The sequence below is a fragment of the Microcaecilia unicolor genome, chromosome 2 (assembly GCF_901765095.1).
Source record: "Microcaecilia unicolor chromosome 2, aMicUni1.1, whole genome shotgun sequence".
Classification (NCBI taxonomy): domain Eukaryota; kingdom Metazoa; phylum Chordata; class Amphibia; order Gymnophiona; family Siphonopidae; genus Microcaecilia; species Microcaecilia unicolor.
Genome location: NC_044032.1, coordinates 286234887 through 286258374, shown reverse-complemented (window position 1 = coordinate 286258374; position 23488 = coordinate 286234887). Strand labels below are relative to the sequence as shown.

The 23488-nt window shown below is 43.1% G+C and overlaps 1 protein-coding gene and 1 long non-coding RNA gene across 2 annotated transcripts in view; both read right to left on the bottom strand.

Moving 5' to 3' along the window:
* Positions 1-23488, bottom strand: part of BNC2 (basonuclin 2) — a 727828-nt gene that overhangs the window by 495398 nt on the left and 208942 nt on the right. The gene's annotated exons all lie outside the window — the stretch shown is intronic.
* On the bottom strand, positions 1772-23176 carry LOC115463576. Its single transcript, XR_003941038.1, has 4 exons — positions 23101-23176; positions 9214-9220; positions 5676-5678; positions 1772-1787 (listed from the first exon to the last, which is right to left on the bottom strand). It is a non-coding gene; the product is annotated as an uncharacterized LOC115463576 (long non-coding RNA).

Genomic DNA, 23488 nt, shown 5'->3' with positions numbered 1-23488 from the left:
GGACTGGGTAGCCCCTCTAGTGCCTAATAAAATATAATTTAAACTACACATTGGTCTACTAGTTCTAAGATAAGGAAGTGAAAGGACTGGCTGCAACAAGATAGATCACTGTATTTTTCACTTAAATCTGACCAAAATAGAGCAAGTAGGAGGCAATGGCTGCTTCAAAGGCTTCGCCATCAATTTGGTGCATGAATCCAAGCACTTAAGTTCCAGAGTATCGACTATTAAATGGCACAAAATGAATTTATAGAAGGAACTAAAAACAACCAAAGGCAGCTAAGTCATAGTAACATAGTAAATGACGGCAGATAAAGACCTGTACGGTCCATCCAGTCTGCCCAACAAGATAAACTCATTTTACATGGTATGTGATACTTTATACATATACCCGAGTTTGATTTGTCCTTGCCTTTCTCAGGGCACAGACCGTAGAAGTCTGCCCAGTACTGTTCTTGTACTAAGTTCTGAAGCTAACATCGAAGCCCCTTAACATTTACACTCCAGCCCACCCTAAGTCCTAGCCTATGTACTTTCTCAAGGCAACAAAAGATAAAAATCCAGTCTTCAAGTGCTCCTCTTGTTTCTTGCTGCTGCTTTTGTTTTCAAGAAACAAAGTCATTTGGAATTTGGTATTAATGCATGCAAAATACAGAGAGGATGGTATTTTATATGCCTAGAGAACAAAGAGGCTGGTTTTCAGGCTCTCTCAAATGGATTTTCAAAAGAGCTATTTTCATGCACTGTCTCCATTGTATGCATATGAATCTCATGTATATTCAGTTAGAGATCCTGAAAACCAGATTGGTTTGCATCTGCCAGGATTGCAATTTGACACCCCTGCACTAACCAAGTTACTAAGGCATGAGTTTTCGAGACAAGAGTCCACTTTAGGCTAAGACAACAACCCCCTAAAAGTTTAAACATTATTATGGAAAGGAAAGTAAAAAGCCAACTTCAGGACTCAAAAGTGAATGTTTGCAAGAGTCTAATATGATTATACTACATGCACGTTTCTAGTTAAGGTGTATGGATTCTGTAGTATTCTAAACAGGACATCACACGGCCCTACCTCTTACACACTGGTGTGAATTCTATATATGGCGCTGAAAAAGCACTATTCTATAAACCATGCTTAAAGTTAAGCGCGGTTTATAGAATCCTGCTTATGCCCAGGACTCATGCTTAACTTTAGATGCAGCCATTTGCACTAACTGAAATGTGGTGCAAATGTATGTACCTAAATTGGGCACATATGCTCGCATTCTATAACAACATGCATAAATGCTAGGAACGCTCCTTTTCGTCCATGACCCTCTCATTTCTGCGGCGCTTTTTTAAATTCAGGTGTAAAATTTAGCTATGAATCCCGCACCTAAATTTACATGTGTAAGTTCCAATTAAATCTAACTGGTGCCAATAATTGCTTGTTAAAAAGCCAATTATTGGCACTAATTAGCTTGTTATTCAATTAACTTCTGCACACAAATTTGGCACGCTCCCAAATTTGCACACGCAATTTTGGGCGACTTTTACAGAATTAGGAGGATTATGTGCGACTCAGACTGCATTTGACTTTGTGTGAAAAAAGTATACCTTCAAACCCTTAAACCACCTAGAACAAGGATTTGGAAATGGTTTATAACTAGAAGAGGCTGCAAAGGGGGGAAAAGCAATCAATTTGAATCCTGGCAGGAAGCTTTCATATGGTCACAGAAAGAACAATATGTAGGGATCAATTCTACAACTGAGCAGTACAAATTTAGGACCCCTTTTACAAAGGTGTGCTAGCGTTTTTAGCATGCACTAAAAACAGATGAGATCCCCAGTCCTCCTTTAAGACCAGCCCATATTTCAGAGGAAGCTAAAGGCTCATTTAGTTTGTTTAGCCTACAAGGACTGATCTGTTTAATTTTTTTTATCTTGGTTTGTGTATTTTTAATATTATTAAATTGTAACAATTGAGTCAATTGTATTGTGTGATTATGTAAATATTTGTGGTTTATTTCACAACCTATGTATCTATATACTCTTCAGCACTAGTAATGTTAGATAAGTGGCCTATAAATGATGAAATTAAACAAAGGCATAGTGAGGAACCTAGAGTCAAGGACTAGGGCCCAAGAAAGGAAGGTAAAAGCTCAGGCTTGGAAGGAAGCAGGGAGGCCCAGGCCAGAAAAAAGGGAGCTCACTGGCATATGCTCAGATTGTACATATTTAATAGACATTATGCTGCTGAAAAGGCCTGCAAAGATAAGACAGTCATTCCTGGCAGCAGGATCACATTATTCTAGAACAGAAAGGAAGTGAAAACTACTTTATTACTGAATCCCCTGTTGGGATGACTACTACGGTGTTGCCTGAGTCTACAAAAGCATTTTGGTTGGTCTGTGGTCCAATAGCGATGGCATTTTGATGCTGGTTGTTTGTCCAGTGAACTTTCTCCCTTGGAGTTTGAGTTTTGTGAAGTTTGTGTGAGACAAAATTTGTCTTCAACCCTTTCTGGTCTCTGGATGAGAAGAGAGTTGTGGAGTCTGAAGATATTTGCTTGACACACAAATATGAGCGGTGGAGAGAGGACCCAGCTAGGGGTCCAACTTGCAGCACATGAAGTGCATTACCAGGACTTGTCTTCACAAATCAGAAAATTGCAGGAGAGAGGTACAGTATTGTGGAAATCATACATGAGGATTTCTGTATTGGCAAAGATCCTATGGGGAAATAGCTCCTGGAAAATAGTCTCCTAGAGAAAATTATTGAATATCCAGCTCTGAAGATGAGGTTGCTCAGCAATTTTGGAGCCTAAAATAGAAGAAGGAATCACAGTCACAAGTATAAAAGTGAGGGGAAAATAATGTTAACAGATACTGTATAATAGACCTCAACATGACTGATTTATTTGCACATGTCTGAATAAAGCTGTTGTCTGAACACCCCAAAAAGCACTCTGTGAAATTATTGAGATACACTGGAAGAGGAACGTAGGGTCCTGAAGGGATCTATTTACTCCTTCTCAATGAACTCACCTCAAGGTTCAAATGGAAGCACTAGAAAACTGGTAATAGGTTTCCAGAACCAGAGCTCCATAAATTACAGAGGCAGAGTACTGCATTAACTGGACAGGCAGATAAGAGCTTAAAGAGTATGGCAGTGAGAAAGCCTTCAAATGAATGTGATACCTCCTCATGAGCGAGTGAGTCTTTGCATCTCTAAAAATGCCAAAGTTCCCCTAAGATGGAGCCCTTATTTAACCATATCCAATACTCTAGCCACAAGCACAAGAGAAGCAGAGTCCAACTCTTTAGGGAAATCCAACACTTTCTATACATGTGCACTTTATGAACAAAGGATGTGATACATATGTCTGTAAAAGTAAGTCACCTCTACTGCCCTGATTGAAGTTGACACTGAAGAGAGGTGACTAGTTATAGGCAGAATGCTTACATCCTGGTAGTCTTAACAGCAAGAAAGTGAAGCTTATCCTCACCCCTGGAGGTTATGGATTGTCTTCCTGCCTACTGACCTTACCTTGTTCGATATTAAACTGCTGATAGCTGCCACATCCTGGTGAATTGTCGTCCCTTTCAAAACTCTGCACTATCAAGAAATGCTGTCACTTTTTAAATTATAGCCAACACAGAACTCAAAGCAAGGTAAAACGTCTTCAGCGCTAATAAGGATGATTTGTTTCATAGTCCCTAGATCCAAAAGCTAAGGCTTTTAAGCATTCAAATCATTTACCAACTTTTTTTTTCTTGTAAAGTGACTCTGCACTTTTGATTTTTTTTTTAACAACTGAGATCATAACATCTATCTCATGACCTACCAGCAAGTCTTCCAAGACCCATTAATGAGTTCACTACTAGAACCAGGAAACTGCTGTTTAGAAAATTGGAGGGAGAGGGGAAGAGAGTGTTATCCTGCTGAGTCAGTGTTTGATGTAATAAGCCCTGCGTTACACCCGTGCACTAAGCTTCAGTGCAAAGATCTCAAACACATACAATAAAGGGTCCTTTTACTAAGGTGCATTGAAAATTGGTAGTGTAGGTGCGTGTTTTGGACGCGCGCAGATCCATTTTTCAGTGCACCTGTAAAAAATACCTTTTGGGGGGGGGGGGGGGAAATGGACGTGCGGCAAAATGAAAATTGGCACGCATCCATTTTGGGTCTGAGTCCTTACTGCCACCCATTCACTTAGCATTATGGTCTCACGTGTTAACTGGGCAGTAATCGTCAACGCGCGTGAAATGCCGATTACTGCCCGTGTGCCAGAAAATAAAATATATTTTCTGATGTGCGTAGTGGATGCTCATAGCTGGGCGGTAGTTCAAAACTGATGTGCGTTGGACGTGTGTAGGTGCCTACGAGGCTTAGTAATAGGGCCCCACAATTTTTTTTAATCTAAATGAAATAAACTAATGGCATTAAAATTACTATAACATTAAAAAGAATGCACTATCAGAAAATACAGAGCACACCACCATGGTAATCCTGCAACGGTCTGCTCCATCAGGAGTAAAATGTCATCATTTCACCTCAGAAGAGCCTGTTGCTCCCACTGAAGCAAAGATTTTGTGCTAAAAATGAAAGGGTCAATATTCAGCCAGTGGCGGTCAGCGTTTTTTGGGCCGCTGTCGGCAGTAACTCTGGATATTCAGTGCCGGGCCATGTCCGGACACTGACATTAAATATCTGGTTATACATAGCCGGATGACACTTATCCGGTTCAGTGCAATATTTGGCATTTAACTGTATAAGTAAAATGGGCAAAGATAGTCTGTGTTTTATGCGGTCTTATTTATTATATTAATAGAGAATAACAAAGCAGTGGAATCAAATGCATTTATTATTCCACTGCTTTGTTGTTATTTATCTACTGTTTTATAAGCAGTTGTGTGCCTTTTTGTTTTTTTATTAATAGAGAATGACATGAGGACAAAGCCTGTCCCTGTCCCCGTCCCCTTCTCTAATGTTAACTTATCCAGTTAAGTGCTGAATATTGGCACTTAATTTGACAAGTGCCGATCAATCCCAGACCACCCACAAAACAGCCAGTTTTGGCTCAGGCACTAACTAGGTATATTCAGTGACACTATCCAGTTAAGTGGTGCTGAATATATCTGGTGAGCCCTGGACAAGTGATTTAAATGGTTAGGAGCCTCTCCTGGCCATTTAAATCATTTTGAATAATCGACCCCAAAGTTGTTGTTTTTTTTTTTAATACTGGAAGCGATTCCATATTCAGCAGCTTGGCATGCCCTCCCACCCTACCCTTTAGTACAATGATTTTACTACTTTTATTTCCACACTAAAACACTTAATGCAGTAGGAGTTAAGGTTAGCATGGAAAAAATCATAAATTGCTGAGCTAAATGATAATACTACTTACTACACTGGGCCCTCAGTGCAAATGATGCATGCTGCGACTTAACAGGTCTGGCTTCTGCTTCCTGAGCTAATGGAAGCTCCAGAGTAAGATAATGGAAGAGGGGAAGCTTGTTGGGGACTGCCAGGCACTGCACAATAGTGACTCCTAGTGGTAAGACTCAGTTTCATCTATATGAGGTTGAAGAGAAAACTTCAACATATGGACTCCTGATCAAGGACTGCTCCTGCAATGCAAAGGCATTACAACAAAATGGGGGGGGGGGGGGGGGGGGGGACCCAGTCATTACCCACTTGGATTACTACAACTCTCTTGTCCCTGGCCTTGTATAAGGCTACAACTTAAACAATTAACAGAGGTTGAACCTTTACATAACATCCATAGGTTTGATCTGGTGAAGCCCCTCCTCAAATCTGAACATTTGCTACCAGTATAAGAATGCATAAAATACAAATTATTAACACATGTATACAAAGGTTTACAATGCTTTGCCCCTGACTACACTTCTACTTTACTTTGCCCATACACTCCTACCCGCAAGCTATGCTCATCACAACAAGTCCTTTTACAGCTTCTCCTCAAATCCCACATAAGACTAGAAGTAACTCGAGAAACTGCATTTTCATATGTGGCTCTAAGTTAGCGTGGGAGCCCTTAACACACACTTTCAAAGAAGTTTGACTGGCTCAAGAGTGGATGGCAACGATAGCACAAGAAGATGTGCTTACCTCAACCTACATTACCCTAATTGCAAAGGACTCAAGTACAAAACCTACTATGGATCCAACTTCTCCTTCTTAGGCAACCAACTCTGGAATGCACTCCCCAGACCTATCCAATCAATCAGAAACTATCTACCCTTCCGGAAATCACTAAAAACCCATCTGTTCAAACAAGCCTACCCGAACGACCCAGACTAATCCTATGTACCCATCTACCCAACACATATCCAGGAAACAACGACAATGACCTAGACTACATCTCCCACCTAATCTCCATTTGCTTATCCCGTGTCCCATCCCCCTCCCACCTCCTCTACCCCTCCCCCAATGCTTACCTACCCTTGCTCATACCACTCCTACTCCCTTCACCCTTGTCCATCTCTACCTACCTATCTCTTTTATTATTCTGCTATACTTAACTTATATTGTCTCTTTCAATACTTTGCAATCCCTATTACTATGTAAGCCGCATTGAACCTGCTTTGAGTGGGAAAGCTCGGGGTACAAATGCAATAATAAATAAATAAATAAAATTTGGCATCAGGACAGCACAGCCCGAGCTCAGAACAAAAACATGAGAACCTTATCATGCCTGAGGTGATAAGTCTTAGGTCTGAAATTGATATGCAAACAGTCATAGGACAAAAGATCAGCACTGAAGTTGTGAGGACCAAGCCATGGGCCATTTTCGTTTATGGGACTTGCAAGAAATAATATTGAATGCATACCACAACTGCTGCAATGTGTGTGAGAGACAGGAATGAATGCAGGCAGGGAAAGCTCGAGTGTGAATGCATGGTGAAATACAGGCAGGATTGGTAAGGGCCAATGCATAGAACAAGTGATCATATTCTAGATGGAAATTTGTTGGGAAGAAGGAAAAGGGGGGGATGAGGAGGTGGAGAGGAGGGAAAGGGAGAGGAGGAGGGAGAGGGGAGGGAGAGCAAAGGGGAGGGATAGGATTAATTAGGGAATTAAAGCAATTTGGATGGGGAAGTTTGCTATACATTGAGACTACAAATAGGTGGGAAAATGTGGGATACAAATGTAACAAATAAATAAATAAATACAGTAGGTCTTTGGATAGAGAGGGTATTGTTATAGGTTTAAAAGGGAGAAGTGTTACTTCTATGGCTCAGTATGATAGAGGGATTTCTTCTTTCACTTTAGTTTATGGGAGATTGTTTTAAAATAGTGTCTTCGAATGTAGCCAGAATTGGTACCTCCATAAAGCATTACAAAATATTACAGGTTTTAAAAAAGCAACAGGTGCAGCAGACTCAATTTAATGACTTAGAACACCAGAAGCTGAAGACTTGGATGAGGGAGGTCATATGTGTTTCGGCTGCGGTGGAAATATTGTTGCATAAGAATCTTGCTTATACCATACATAAAGCCCACTATCATGGCACCAGAAATGAAAGGAATTCTTCAAATACTAGCTCAATCAGGTGCAGAGTTATTGGGGGATATAATAATCATGGCGGGTGACTTTAATAACGCTAGCAACCCTACAATGGATAGATCAGGTTAGGATAGGCATATATATCCTAATGGTGTGAAATGTATGTAAATCTATGAATTTAGTGGATGCCTAGAGAGTGTTCCATCCATCTGAGCAAGAATAGACGTGTCCAGAGCGCATCGAACACTCTTGCAAATAGGTTACATACTGGTGAACAGAGGGTCCTTTGCCAAAATTACTTCAGCACAAATTGGTCCTTTGAAATTTCCAATCACTCCCTAGTTTGGGTGGAGTTGGAGAAGTGCATCCGGAAAGGTGCCAAGGTCAATGGAGGTTCACTGAGTTTCTTCATGACAATGAGGAGTTTCAAAACTTTCTGTCAGTTAAATGGAATGATTGTTTTCTCCATAACGTGGAGCACGTGAATGATTCCATTTTATTTTGGGAGGCCACAAAGGCTGTTTTAAGGGGTGAAATAATAGCTTTTATGTCCAGAAGCATAAAAGTTAGATTCGGCAATGGTGCTTTTGGAGGCCTAGCTAGCTATGTAGTTGTTTGATGTGTATGGCTATTTCTCCAACACTGGCTAACAGTACAGAGCAATTCAGGGTGCTTCAAACAATCTTATCCATGAATGTGCTGTTAAAGCCATAGTGTATTATAACTACTGCTTCTATAAGTACGGCAATAAAGCTGGCCACATGTTGGCCCAGATGTTTAGAATAAAAAAAGAGGTTAAGGATATCCTTGCTCTGTGGGAGAGTAGTGGTGGGGTGGTTACTGCTAACTTCTCCAAAGTTCTCTTTGGCTGTGTTGAAACTATTCCAAGATTTTCGTACTTATGCTGCTCTTCGGCTAAATCTTCCATTGGAAGGTATGCCTATTAATGTTGAGCCTACATTCTGGGTTGGTCAATTGCCATTAAAATGGATTAAGGAACCCCTCAAGTGTTTAGAGATTTATGTGTCAGCAGATATCAGACTTCCTTAGAAGGCCAATGTGCAAGACACTGGAAGTATTTCAGAGATAGGAGTTTTTGGTCTCTCTCCTTGCTGGGGAGGGTAGGTATGAACAGAATGATAAGTACGGAATAGAATCACCTGCCTATTTGTTTTCTCAGAATGATGAGTATACTACAATGGGTTTATATGTTGCAACTACTTCCCATAGTGTTAGCCAAGGAAAATCTGGTAAAGTTGCATTCAGGACTGGGGCAGTTTTTATGGCAAATCAAGAAGGCAAGAATTCTGACACGACTTTTAAGAGTGAACTTGGAGTGCCAGACATGAGACTTTATAACATAGCAGCTGTCTTCCAACACAGTACATCAGTACATCTCAGCATGGCGATGCTCATGTACTTACGCATTATGCTTGGCTTACTAGTATCACTGGTGAGCTTCCCACAGTAAGGACTAGATTCTATACATCACGCCTAATAATTTGGTACCGAAATGAAATTCGCATAAGCGCATTCTATAAAGTATACCTCAATTTAGGTGTAGTTTATAGAATAAACCTAAATTTCTACGCGGTTTATAGAATATGCCAAGGGCCAGTCTGCGCAACTATATTTAGTCAGGGCAGTAAGTGCCAAATGCCTAAATTAAGTGCAGACCAGTGTATTCTATAACAATGCACACAGATTCTAGAAATGCCTACAACCTGCCCATGGCCATGCCGCCTTTTCAACTATGAAACTTAGAATTTACACACAGCACATTATAGAATATGCTTACACGATTCTGCAAGTAAATTCTAAATGCCAATTAGTGTCAATAATTGCTTAACTGGCAATTATCAGCACTGATTGGCTTAACCAATTAGATTATGTGCATTGTTATGGAATATGCTTCAATTTCCGTGGAAATCTTGGTGCAATATACAGAATCTGCGGTATGTGTCCATGTTTTGGGTAAACGTAGAAAACGCTCCATTGGCAGGAAAGTAAATGCAAACTTTTCATGCAGGCATACAGTGGGGGAAATAAGTATTTGATCCCTTGCTGATTTTGTAAGTTTGCCCACTGACAAAGACATGAGCAGCCCATAATTGAAGGGTAGGTTATTGGTAACAGTGAGAGATAGCACATCACAAATTAAATCCGGAAAATCACATTGTGGAAAGTATATGAATTTATTTGCATTCTGCAGAGGGAAATAAGTATTTGATCCCCCACCAACCAGTAAGAGATCTGGCCCCTACAGACCAGGTAGATGCTCCAAATCAACTCGTTACCTGCATGACAGACAGCTGTCGGCAATGGTCACCTGTATGAAAGACACCTGTCCACAGACTCAGTGAATCAGTCAGACTCTAACCTCTACAAAATGGCCAAGAGCAAGGAGCTGTCTAAGGATGTCAGGGACAAGATCATACACCTGCACAAGGCTGGAATGGGCTACAAAACCATCAGTAAGACGCTGGGCGAGAAGGAGACAACTGTTGGTGCCATAGTAAGAAAATGGAAGAAGTACAAAATGACTGTCAATCGACAAAGATCTGGGGCTCCACGCAAAATCTCACCTCGTGGGGTATCCTTGATCATGAGGAAGGTTAGAAATCAGCCTACAACTACAAGGGGGGAACTTGTCAATGATCTCAAGGCAGCTGGGACCACTGTCACCACGAAAACCATTGGTAACACATTACGACATAACGGATTGCAATCCTGCAGTGCCCGCAAGGTCCCCCTGCTCCGGAAGGCACATGTGACGGCCCGTCTGAAGTTTGCCAGTGAACACCTGGATGATGCCGAGAGTGATTGGGAGAAGGTGCTATGGTCAGATGAGACAAAAATTGAGCTCTTTGGCATGAACTCAACTCGCCGTGTTTGGAGGAAGAGAAATGCTGCCTATGACCCAAAGAACACCGTCCCCACTGTCAAGCATGGAGGTGGAAATGTTATGTTTTGGGGGTGTTTCTCTGCTAAGGGCACAGGACTACTTCACCGCATCAATGGGAGAATGGATGGGGCCATGTACCGTACAATTCTGAGTGACAACCTCCTTCCCTCCGCCAGGGCCTTAAAAATGGGTCGTGGCTGGGTCTTCCAGCACGACAATGACCCAAAACATACAGCCAAGGCAACAAAGGAGTGGCTCAGGAAGAAGCACATTAGGGTCATGGAGTGGCCTAGCCAGTCACCAGACCTTAATCCCATTGAAAACTTATGGAGGGAGCTGAAGCTGCGAGTTGCCAAGCGACAGCCCAGAACTCTTAATGATTTAGAGATGATCTGCAAAGAGGAGTGGACCAAAATTCCTCCTGACATGTGTGCAAACCTCATCATCAACTACAGAAGACGTCTGACCGCTGTGCTTGCCAACAAGGGTTTTGCCACCAAGTATTAGGTCTTGTTTGCCAGAGGGATTAAATACTTATTTCCCTCTGCAGAATGCAAATAAATTCATATACTTTCCACAATGTGATTTTCCGGATTTAATTTGTGATGTGCTATCTCTCACTGTTACCAATAACCTACCCTTCAATTATGGGCTGCTCATGTCTTTGTCAGTGGGCAAACTTACAAAATCAGCAAGGGATCAAATACTTATTTCCCCCACTGTATGTGGCATCTCTTTGTGCTTATTGGACTGGGCTGAGTGTAGATGCCTATCATCCTAGATGTGATGAGGACACAGCCTCCTTGGGACATGTTTTCTGGGTATGTCCACAGATTTGGAAGTTCTGGACAGCCGTGCAGTCTGAAGTAGAATCAATTAGCACCACATATAAAATTCGAAGAAAGACTGGTGCCATTTGATGATTTCACTGGGAGTCTTCTTTCATAAGGGACAAAAGTTTTGTCAGAAGGCATTTCTCCTTACATGTAAATGCATTCTACTACATTTGAGGTCAGGTTCTCTGCCCTCCATTAAAGTTATGGAAAATACTTGTGTTTGTCATAGCAATGAGGGAGCGGAAAGGGACAGGGAATACAATGGAGTTGAGATGACTGGCATTCCAATTAGTGTAGGAGGATTATTGTAATTATTTGCCCCCTCTTTCCTGCCCGGAGCTCTGTCCTTGCCCTGCATCATGTTGCTGTGAGGGTCTCAGGATTCAAAATGGCCACCGAGAGTTGAAGTCTCGCGAGGCCGCTTCAACTCTCGTGGCCATTTTGAATCCCAAGACCTTCACAGCAACAGGATGCAGGGCAAGGGCAGCGCTCCTGGCAGGAAAGAGGGCAGCAAATAGTAAGTAAGGGAAGGGGAGACTAGGAGAGGCTCGCCGCCCGCCCGTTTGTCCAGAAATTCGGACAAACGGGCGGACTGGCAAAACCCGTCCAGACACCCGAACATGTCCTCAAAAACAGGACATGTCCGGGTAAATCTGGACATATGGTAACCCTACCCTAGCATATTTATCTGCACTGCAACAGAGGTCTGGGACTTCAGGCCTTTTCTCTAATGCAGTGAGGGTAAATTTCTGTTTCAAGCAGAAAGTCTTTTACCAGCCTACCATAGAGGAAATGCACAAGGAGAGAACTGTGCATAACAGCTGAATGCCTACAAGACTCTCAGGACAGGAAGTCATGTTACATTTTAGCATATGCTGCGGAGGGGATGGGCCACTGGAGACAAGGCCCACCCAACATTCTGCCCCACAATAGGGAGCCTGGAAGGGCAGGGGCTGAGGTTAGTTTGCTTTGCAGAAATGGAGGCTAAACAGCTTGGCCCTGTCTCCCTGCTTTTGGTCTTCCCACACAACCATTTGTCAACTGCCTATTTGAATCTCAGTTATCACAGCACAATCCTGCACAGCCCAGGTATTGCCTGGGAGTTGCTGCTTGGAGAACCCCCTCTCCTCACTTCATGGAAAGGGCTGGGGGTGGAGGAAAAGGGTACATCTCTGTACACATTCCACTGTGTATACTCGGGGGGGGGGGGGGGGGGCTCATTAGGAAACCACCCCTAGAACAAGGGAAGCAGTGAATGATGCAAGGAGGAATGAAGTAGTGAATCCTGTGGGGTTGTATGAAAAGATGTATTCTAGAGATTGAGTGACAAGAAGAGGTGAATTCTGTGGGCAAGATATAACAATGAAGGGGTTAATTCCAGAAAAACACCACTTTCCCTAGTACTGCCACCCCTTCCTGACTTGTTTTGTATTCTCCACTGTTTTTGTGCCTCTTCTCCCCCAACTCTTTTGTAATAGAAAAGTACATACAGCTCAACCCCATTAAAATGCAGTGATTGGTGTCCAAAGAATCACATTGCGGTTATAAGCGGATTGTGTAAACAATTTCAACCCATTTTTCAGCATTCAACTTTTACAGTGCCTGCTATAAATTTCACATACACGTCACAATTGAAGTACTAGAGAATAACAATATTGTATATAAACCATGTTTCAATCTTTTATTGATGCATTGTACAATTGTCTAAAATTAAAAAGAAAAGGGAAAACATAACGCACTCCGTATTTATTCAAACAATGAGGATAAATAAGAGTCTCAAACTGCCATCTTCTCCATACAAAAAAGTATTTAAGATGCCAATAACTGTTTTTAAATGAACCATGTGTCATCTAAGCATACATAAACTAACAAACCTTAGTGTCTGGTTCATTTTTTGTTCAAAAAGATATTGAGGGTTGACTGTTTCATTGGACCCTTGTTGCCGCACAGTGTTTACGTACCTTGGGTACGAACTGCTGATGAAACCAGTTTTCGGAAATGCTAGAAGTCATCCATGCAATTTTGCTAAACTCGTAGGAAAAAAGCATAGAGGTCATGTTCACATGGTGACCGTAGTGATTTAAACTTGTCTACAAAAAGTGGCTTCAGTTTGTGATTTTCTATTTCGTTAACACATATGAGAATGATCACTCTGTCCTTCATTTGATTGAAGTCTTGCTTTCACTGATAGTCATTCTTACAAACCAGAGTGATATTCGGTAACATTTTATAACACAGTCTGGTCTCATCACAGTTATGCACCTGTTCTGTGGTATAGCCACCATTTCTATCCTCTGAAGCTGGGCAGGGTACGAGCATGTGGCCTCATCATCAGTTGAACGTATCTCTCCAGAAATAGAGGTTTTGGTTATCCCATGTTGCCTAAGAGATTTAGCCATCCACTACATGCAGTAAATGACATTGACCCATTTTCGTTTGTAGAGGGGGTCCAGACAGAGGAGTTCCTTTGGATCTTTCATGGACAAACCACCGAAACACAGCTTTATCCAACAGGCTGTCTTGAGGTAGCCACAAACATTTTCATTTCACTCCATCGTCTGTTTCTATGGACTTGGCTGCATCATGAAGTTTCTCCTCCTCCTTTTTCCATCCACAAACAGTTGACTCATTTATTGCTAGGTCTCTAGACACTTGGATTTGCTGGACTCCAGATTTGATTCTACTAAGCGCAGCAATTTTTTCTTCTAAACTAAACTTCTTCTGTTTGAGGTTTCAGACATTTCTTTAACCCAAAGAGGTATGATTGAGGTGGCGTGCTCTGCTCCGAGTGGGTGGAGATGGCTTCGGCCTTGTGATATCAAGCCGTTTTCTATTAATCAAATCAGGAACCACGCTTGCATCACCTTATAAGCAGATTTGCATTATAACGGAGTTGAGCTGTACTTGATGCCACCAGAAAAGGTACCAAGAAACAGAACCTGTGGCACAAAAAACACTGATAAACACCGATAATTTTTTACTTTCATAGAACATCTAATTAGCTGGACAACAAACACCTAAATTTATACCTTTATATATAACTAAGTGTAGAAGACCTAACTATGAGAGATGAAGAGCAGCTGAATGCTGGAATGGATGATAAGTCAAGCACCAGATGAAAGCCAAATAAAGTGCGAGAAGGAGTGAATGCTGGAAACTAGAAAGGCAGGGAGGCAAGGTGAAAGGTGTGAGGAGAAGGTTAGGATAGAAGACAATGCATGTGGCAGGTTCCTCACCCCCCCCCCCCCCCCCCCCCCCCCCCCCCGGAGTTGGAAACCCTAGGTACTTACTTGGGAGTTAACACAGCCAACAGTACTAGGGAACTAACACAACCCTCCAGCCCAGTTACCCTTACTGTTAAATCGTGATACAGAACCAACTTTGGCTCATTTTAATTCGGACTGAGTTGTGCAAAAATGACACTACCAGAAAAGGTGCCACAACCCTTTTAACTGACTACCCAAACATTTTTTCTAAACTGTGTGTTACCCAGATATGATAGCACTGTGGGAGCTATGTTTTGCAGTCATGGGTTACAGAGCCAGTCTATTTGCCTTCCTTTTTTTTCATTGTTTTGTTCAAGGATGTCCTGGCATAGTTCTATATATATACTTTACATATTAATCTAGGACTTCATCTTTCTTCATGCACCAATCTGTTTCTCCATTCTCCTACAGTTCTCACATTTTGGCAATTGGTAGTGATGAGTCCCTCCTCCCCCACCTACATCTTACCACCACCACCAACTCTGCACAGATTCTGCTTTTGCACTGTCATTTTTGGATATAGCTCACAGCCTCACACTTTTTCAATAGTGGCTCGAAGGTGGGTTACATTCGGGTACACAAAGTAAATCCCTGTTCCCATAGGGCTTATAATCTATGCTGCTCATTTTCAAAGCACATAGGCGTCCAAAAAGGGCCAGATAGCCATTTTTTTAAATTCACCCAAGTCACCATAATAAAACACATAGTCAAGAAATGTCCAAGTAGACCAGCTCCACAGAAAAAGACATTTGGAGAAGAGGTGTTTCAGGATAGATTTTTTTTTTTTTTTAGCAATAACGGCTAGCAGTGTGACGTCCAGGATAGAAATGAAAACGTCCCAATTTAGACCTGCTATAAATGCAAACAAGTGAAGCCACAACCTGTCTGTGTACCCATTTGTGCTTTTGCTGAGTTGGAGTGGAGAAGTGGAGTTGGTTGTGGTGTGAAGGACAGTGGAGAGTTACTGAGTGACCTGTTTGCTGTCTTTGTCTGCCCCAGTCTGAAACGTTTGTCTCCACCCCCCCCCCCCCCCCCAACACACATTCCCTGCCTTGTCTCTCCTCTATCTCACTTCCTAAACCCCTTCACCACACCTGCTAGCCTCCACCCACACCCGTCCCTTGCTGTCTCTCAGGCCCTTTCCCCCTTTGCTCTGTCCCTTGCCCAAACACCCACACCGCCCTCCCTTTCCCATTACTTGCTCATACTCTTTTCTATCTTTATGCCTCTGTGCTGTGCCTCTGTTTCTCCACTCCTACTTTGTCAGTGTACTGTTGCTGGGTGAGTGTTGTGTGCTGGTTCTGGGTTCATTTCTCACTAGGTGGTGCTGATCTCTGAGGTAGGTGGAAATGTGCACAGTGCTATTAGTGGGGTAAGGAGGTTGCACCTGTAGTGGGACACCTGCACAAGAAGCATGGATCTGCTGAATGCTTTTGCACTTGAGGCTTCGCTGGATGTGGCTCAGAGTCTAGAGGGGACGGCTAGGAGAATGCACCCCTATCAGTGTTTAGGCCCCGGACCCAGGTAGCGCTTCGATAGGGCTGCTATACAGCACCTTTGTTAGCAGCTAGGGCCACAGCTCCACACCTACACAGGAATAATCCTGTGCCAGTGCACTTTAAGGTTACAGCCTCCCTCGCTTTTCTTGCCACTGGTACCTTTCAGCAAGCCTCACCCAGCCCACCATCTCTGTCTGGTCCAGTTCCTTGATGACTTCCTCACTCACACCTCACAATATCTGTTGGGCTTCGCTCCATACAAAACATTACTCAATTTAAGAAAGAACTGAAAACTCATTTCTTTGAACAGGTGTATGGACTACTAGCGCCATGAGGAAACTTTTGTTATGTCTTAAGATTTTTTTTTCAGTTTATTTTGTTATTTGTTTAAACTGCTGATTGTTTATGTTGATGACATATCTCATGGTGTGTTGCTTGTAATGTATTATTTCATTATATATGTAATTTTGTTCTTTGCTTAGAATTTTATAATAATGCGGGTTTTCTATCCAAGTACACAACGTCACAATGTATTTAGACACATGTCCTAGCTCCTGACTTTTTCATGAATTGCTTACAATCATACTTATCCTTCATGTTATCAAATAGACTATTCCCTGAAAGAATCCCAAGGCCAGTAGAAGCGAAGCATCTAATTATAGACCTGTAGACTCTATTCCTTTATTGGTAAAAGTGACGGAAAATTTAGTAGCTAGTCAGCTCATGGAGTTCCTACAGGCCTTTTCCATTCTTCATAGTACACAATCGGGATTCCAGCCATCCTTTAGCACTGAGACAGTGCTCACCACCTTTATTGCAAATTTCAGAAAAGAGTGAGCTAGGCAGAAAAGTCATAATTTTACAATTTGATATGTCCAGTACCTTCGACCATAATATATGTTATACTTATTAGACCACTTTGGTATTAGTGGAACTGTTTTAAAGTGGTTCCACGGTTCCCCAATGTCAAGATCCTACCAAGTAAAACAATCAGGTCATGTCTTCTCACCCTGGGACTCTATATGTGGGGTTGCACAAGGCTCTCCTCTGACACCCATATTATTCAATATCATGATGGCACCACTGGTTTACTTACTGGAGGTTCACTGATTTAATTCCTTCATCTATGTTGATGATGTCACTATTTATATTCCCTTCAAAAGGGAATTACTAGAAATTATATACGAGATTAAAATCAGTTTAGATCTGATGGAATCTTGGGCATTCAGTTTCAAAATTAAATTGGGAAAAGACTAACTTCCTCATACTTACCAACCCCTATCAACCCATTTCCTTAAAAACACTTCACTAATGACAACACATCATATGCCTTAGATCAATCAATGAAAATCCTCAGCATCACCATCGACCAGCATTTATCATTTGAAGCTCAGGTCTCAAGGGTGGTTTTCAACATCTTCCATACACTATGGAAGTTAAAAAGGTTGCATCCTTTCTTCCCAAGCTTCATTCTTCATACTATCACCCAAACTCTGGTACTATCCAAATTACTGTAATGCCATATATGCAGATATTAAAATCTCACGCCTTAAAAAATTACAAACAGCACAAAATACCACTGCCTCCCTTGTATGCAGTGCTCCTCACTTTGAGAAGGCTTCCCCCCTCTTGTTTAAACTTCACTGCCTTCCCATAAACACCAGGATCACCATTAAAACATGCATGACTGTTTACCAAATCATAAATGTTTTTTCGCCCTCCTACATGCAACAACTAATTGATTTACCTTCATGTAATACAGTAAAAACATCTAGAGAATACTTCATGCTCCATGATCCAAACTTGCAAAGGTTTTTCTTACAAATCAATCCTTGTTGCAGACTTCACATATCACTTTAGAATTATCTACTCAAGCAATTAAGGTACTTAGAAGATTATCTGATATTCCGTAAATTACTAAAGGCTTTTCTATTAAGTACATATCTTACCAAAAGACAATAAACTAATGTTGCCGTCTCTCTTATATGTTTCATTTTAACCAATACTCTAGCCTAGCTTCATGACAAACACACAATTATTCCTAATATGTTAAAACTAGCCGTTGAGCCCGTTAAAACGGGCTACTATTGGAATGGGGGTTTTCCAAGGCCCCCCCCCTGAGGTCGCCGCTGCCCCCTCCCCCCCCGAGGTCGCCGCTACCGGTACCCCTCCCCCCGAGGTCGCCGCTACCAGTACCCCCCCCCCCCCCCGGAGTCGCTGCCGCCACCTGGCCCTCTGTTCGCTATTAATTGAACTTACATCGCCGCAGCACGCAGATCAGCTGAGCTCCCGTCGGCCTGGCCTTCCTTCTCTGCCTGTGTCCCGCCTTCGTGTGGCGTACCGTCGGCGAGGGCGGGACACAGGCAGGGAAGGAAGGCCGACCAGAGCTCAGCTGATCTGCATGCTGCGGCGATGTAAGTTGAACTAATAGTGATCAGAGGGCCCGGGCTGGGTGGAGGGGTTGCGGCGGCGACTCGGGGGGGGGGGGGGTACCGGTGGCGGCGACCTCGGGGGGGAGCGCAGTTTCCCTCTCTGTCCCGCCCCCGTCATCACGTATTGACATGGGGGCGGGACAGAGAGGGAAGTCTCTACTACGCATTTGCGAGTGAGTTTGGTCACTCGCCGTTTATATGTTTGATGTTATAATTAATTATCTATCATATTTTTGATGTTTTTCTTGAATGTAGATGGCTTCCTCTTTGTTCTAGGGTCATCGATTGCACACATGTAGCCCTCAGACACCCCCCCCCCTCCCCGGGCACAGGAGGACACCTATAGGAATAGGAAATCCTATCACTCCATGAACATGCAGGTCATGTGTGATGTGCGTCCTCAGTACCCGGGGTCCTGCCACAAAACATACATTCTACAGCACTCAGGAATCTACCAACGCTTTGACCAAGGAGAAATCACTGGTGGCTGGCTCCTAGGTAAGCAGCACTGGGATTCCCTCCCCTAATGCCCCTTTCCCCCCACCCAACAAAGGTGACCAGACCTTGCTACACACATCCATGTTTGTGATTTGTCCCCCCCTCCCTAAGTGACAAAGGCTACCCCCAGTGAACTTGGCTCATGACTCCCATTGTACACCCCAAAACGACACAGATGAGCACTACAATAGAGCCTATAAGTGCATCCATGTCATCAAAGAAAGGACCATTGGCCATCTACAGAATCACTTTAGATGCCTCAATCATTCGGGAGGGGAGCTCCTTTACACCCCAAATAAGGTTGCCAAAATCTTCATGGCATGCTGCATAACTTTGCCTATACAGGAGCCAAGAGGCGAAGGAGGGCCTCCCACCGCCCCACCACAGCACACCAGGCACCATACCATCTGGGAGTGCAATGGACACAGTTTCAGTGATAAGAAGTGCTACCTTTATTTCCCCCAAAAAGGTGACAAACCTACTCACTGACATTAGACATCAAGGTAGCCAACTGCTCCTCTTCCACTGCCAATCACCACATCCAGGATTGGCTTGGCCGTGTGGCTCCAGTGCAGCTCCGTGACACACTTGGCCTTCCACCCATGGTCCCGCGGCGGCCACATTTGGCTGCTGGTCCCATGCTCCTTGATGCAGTGGTGGCTGGCACATCCCGTGGCTGTTGGATGCACTGTGGGCAGCTGTTGACTGTCCTAAGGGTGATGCTGGCCATAACCTGCAGCCATGTGCTGTCCCAAGCCTCGAGAACTGCAGCATCTCCTGCAGCACTTGCAGGCAGCTCTCTTGTCCCTCCACTATCCCTGCCTTGGGTTAATCTAGGGCTTATAACTATGGTGGGACTCTCCCTTGTCAGCCACCTATGCTGCGCTAGTCCCCTGCTGTCACGATTGTGCCCATGTTTCATGCTCTCATAAATCTTGCCACCTGGTGGTTAGACCTGGTGGCTGCGATGGACTGTCTGCTGTTTCCCATGTTCCAGAAGTCATGCCGGTCCAGTCTGGATTTTCCAGCCTTCCAGACCGTCTTGGGATTTTTGGAACTAAGCAGCACCCTTACCTGTTGACCTCCCTTGTATGTTGCCTTTATTAACCACCTGGAAACTTTCTACTTTGCCTTGGCAACAGAGGTCTTGAGTTGTGTTCCGGTCCCTGCTGGTTTGTTGCAGTTCCTGCCCTGAAAGCTTTCTTTGTCAGCTTGACCCTGCTTGTTTTCCTGGATTATTCTACTGATTGCTGCCTGCCTTTGACCCTGCAGGTTTCCTGGTTTATTCTACTGTCTGCTGCCTGCCCAAGACCCTGCCTGATTCCTGGCTTATTCTCCTGTTTGCTGCCTGCCCAAGTCCCTGCTTGATTCCTGGTTTACTACTGATTGCCGCCAGCCTATAGACTCTGTTTGGTTCCTGGTTTCCCTTCTGCTTTGCTGCCTTCCAGTAAGACTCTGCTTGGCTCGTGGACTATTTTCTTGCTTACTGCTTATTGCTTCTGTTCCAGTTCAGCAGCTTCAGTCTGGCTGTTCCAGTTCTGGTGGTACCAGTCTGTTCTGCCTTGCCTCCTGTTTGGGTGATTCGCCTGCCACTGCCATTCCTCGGCAGTGGCCCAAGGGCTCACTATTCCTGACCAGTGTGACACCTGTCTCATGGTTTGCAGAACACAGAGAAACTCCTGTCTGTGCACTGGCAGAGATGATGTACTGGTTCATACCAGACATGTGGCTTGTGTAAGACAACAGACCTTTCAGTTCCTTTTCTTTTCTCTATTTCTCTTTTTACCTATCCCTGGATTTCTCTCTTTAAAAAACCCTGTAGATATGTAGATATACAAGGATACGTCTAAATGTGCCTGTAATAAAGCCCACAGACAGAGCTGGGGTGGGGGAAGCAGGCTCAGTGCAGAGAACAAATCTAGTCTTGGCACCGACACTGAACCCATGCTGGTGTTATACCTGTCATGTGGTTAGTGTTAAACAACACACCTTGAAAAACATCTGCTGTAGTGCTGCCTACAATATATCAATGACCTAGCAGGGTGAATGGGGTATGTTTAGTGTGTAGATTGTCTGGAAAATTGGGACCAGGATTTGGGCTGGCAAACAACTATCTGCAGGCCACAATGGCAAACCCTGGGAAGACTGGGGCACAGGTTCAAGGTTGGGTGTTGGACCAAGGGGAGAAATGAAAAAGGTCAGGGATATTGACTGAGAATTGTTACGGGATTGCAAGGCTAATTTTGGAAGGCAGAAACAAAAGGAGGCAGCTGGCAAAAAAACTAAACTATTTGGAATTTGCCTCTTGTTGCCTACTGTTGACTGAGAAATGCTTTCTGCTAGCACAATCTGCCCCGCAGCAGGAGTTGCTGGCAGCCTCCTGAGGTGGCCATTCCAATGCAGTCTAGCTATATTTGTCAGGAGACATCTGTGATGAGGACCATTGTAGAGGTCTGCATAATCACGGTATTGACATGGTTAGGTAACAAGACATTCAGGCTCACTCATACTACCTGTGCTACAGACCAGATCCCTTTAGGCTGCATAGGCCTAGCATACGCACAGACTGTGAGCCCCATGGGACAGAGGTGTACCAATTTAATACCTGATTCAGGTGACCTTTCAGGTCAGCACTAGTGACCCACAATGCTGTAGCTCTGACATGGTCTGATCATGTCTAGGTATATTTACCAACAGAAAGAGTTTGTTGCATTGTCCATTGTCGCTGAACACTCTCCCCCTCCCCCCCCCCCCCCCCCCAAGCAGAGGAACCATGCCCGTGCTCTGACGGTTGTCCAGGTGGGAGTGGGTCATTTCCCATGGCTACCACAATCTGAACCCGGAGACACCCTGGTCAGAGCCTGTACCTGAAGATCTCTCTGCGCAATATTCCTTGGCACTCAACCCTAATAAGTTTTGACACCAGACTGCAGAACAAATTATAAGAGAGTTCCGAGGTCTGATTTCATGTTGCTTAGTCCCATCCTTCTCAATACAGTTAATGTGGAGGAGTAGCCTAGCAGTTACAGCAGCAGGCTGGCAATCAAGGAATGCAGTGCTCAAATTCTAATGCCACTCCTTGTGATTTTGGCTAAATCACTTAACCCTCCATTGCCTCAGATATCAAATTAGATTGTAAGTCCTCTGGGGACATGGAAATACTCAAGGTACCTGAATGTAACTCACCTTGAGCTACTACTGTAAAGGCATGGGCTAAATCCTAAATTCTCTTCTTTTTAAAAATCCACTGCCAGGATAGAGCTTTTAGCAGGGCTCATTAATAGTTGCACAGCTAATGTCTTTTAGTGTATGCTAAGCCTTAGCAAAAGGGCCCCTTAAACTGTAGACTGAAGGAGGCAGTCCTGGGTGTGCAGTTGAGGGGCATGGTTTTCACGGAAGCACATACTTTGCCATTTTCAAAAGAATGCACTTGGTGAAACCTTTTTTCTATAATTTCTCTGTTAATGTTCAATCCCTCAGGGGCCCTTTTACTAAACTGAAGCAAAATCTGGGCTTACCGTGTGTTAACTCAGGACTTTTCCATACACTAAGCCCATTTTTTATGCAGCAGAATTGAGATCATTTTAAATATATATTTTTTTTTGCAGGTCCCGTGCTAAGTTTTCCATTAGCACGTGGGACTTGAAAAAAAAAAAAATAACATGGGATCACTTACTGCTTCCTATTTAGGAGATGCCAAGTGATCCCATGTTGTCAGTCTTTATCCAGCTAGCGTGCGTCAATGCGAATGCACAAACTTAATAATACTTTCATGCCCATTTTCTAATTTGCAAAAATTCAATTAGCTCACAATTAGTGTGCACCGATAGGCTTTTTAGCTTGTTTCACAGTAAGCCTTTTTACCCATGTTAAGCAGCATTAGCGCTTAATGTGGTTTAGTAAAAGGTCTCCTAAGTTTGTCATTTTTGACCCAGCCCACCCTGAAATATTTTGGTTAGATAAGGATTCTATTTTTTTCTCTGCAAAGGGGATGGAGGATTGTTGGATGTAACTATTATCCAGCTTATTAACAGGAGGTTTGCTTCTCTGATTTTCCTTATAATAAATTCCTTCTCTCTTTAGTAATGTGAACTTGTGGGAATTAATGTAATGAGTTTCTCTGGTAGTTATTTCCTTTGGGGTCCTTTTACTAAGGTACACTAACGAATTAGTGTGCGTTAAGTACCTTGCCGCCCATAGGTACAGAATGGGCTGAATGGTATTTAGAATATTCTAATCGTTAGCATGCACTACATCTGTTAGCACAGCTTAGTTAAAGGACCTCTTTGTAACTTATTTTACTCTATAATTTCCTTTTCTTTGGAATGCAAATATTTCAAATTTCAACATTAAAAAGTACAGCTAAATACAACCATAAAATCAAATGCCAAAAACATTCCCCACATTCCAAATGCCAAAAAATTCAGTTTTACTATAACGCGCTTATAATAAATAAGAGTTAAAAGATAATAGTTTATATTTGCAATCATTATGTTATAAGAACTCTGAGCTGGCACCTCCATTTTATCAAGTCAGTAG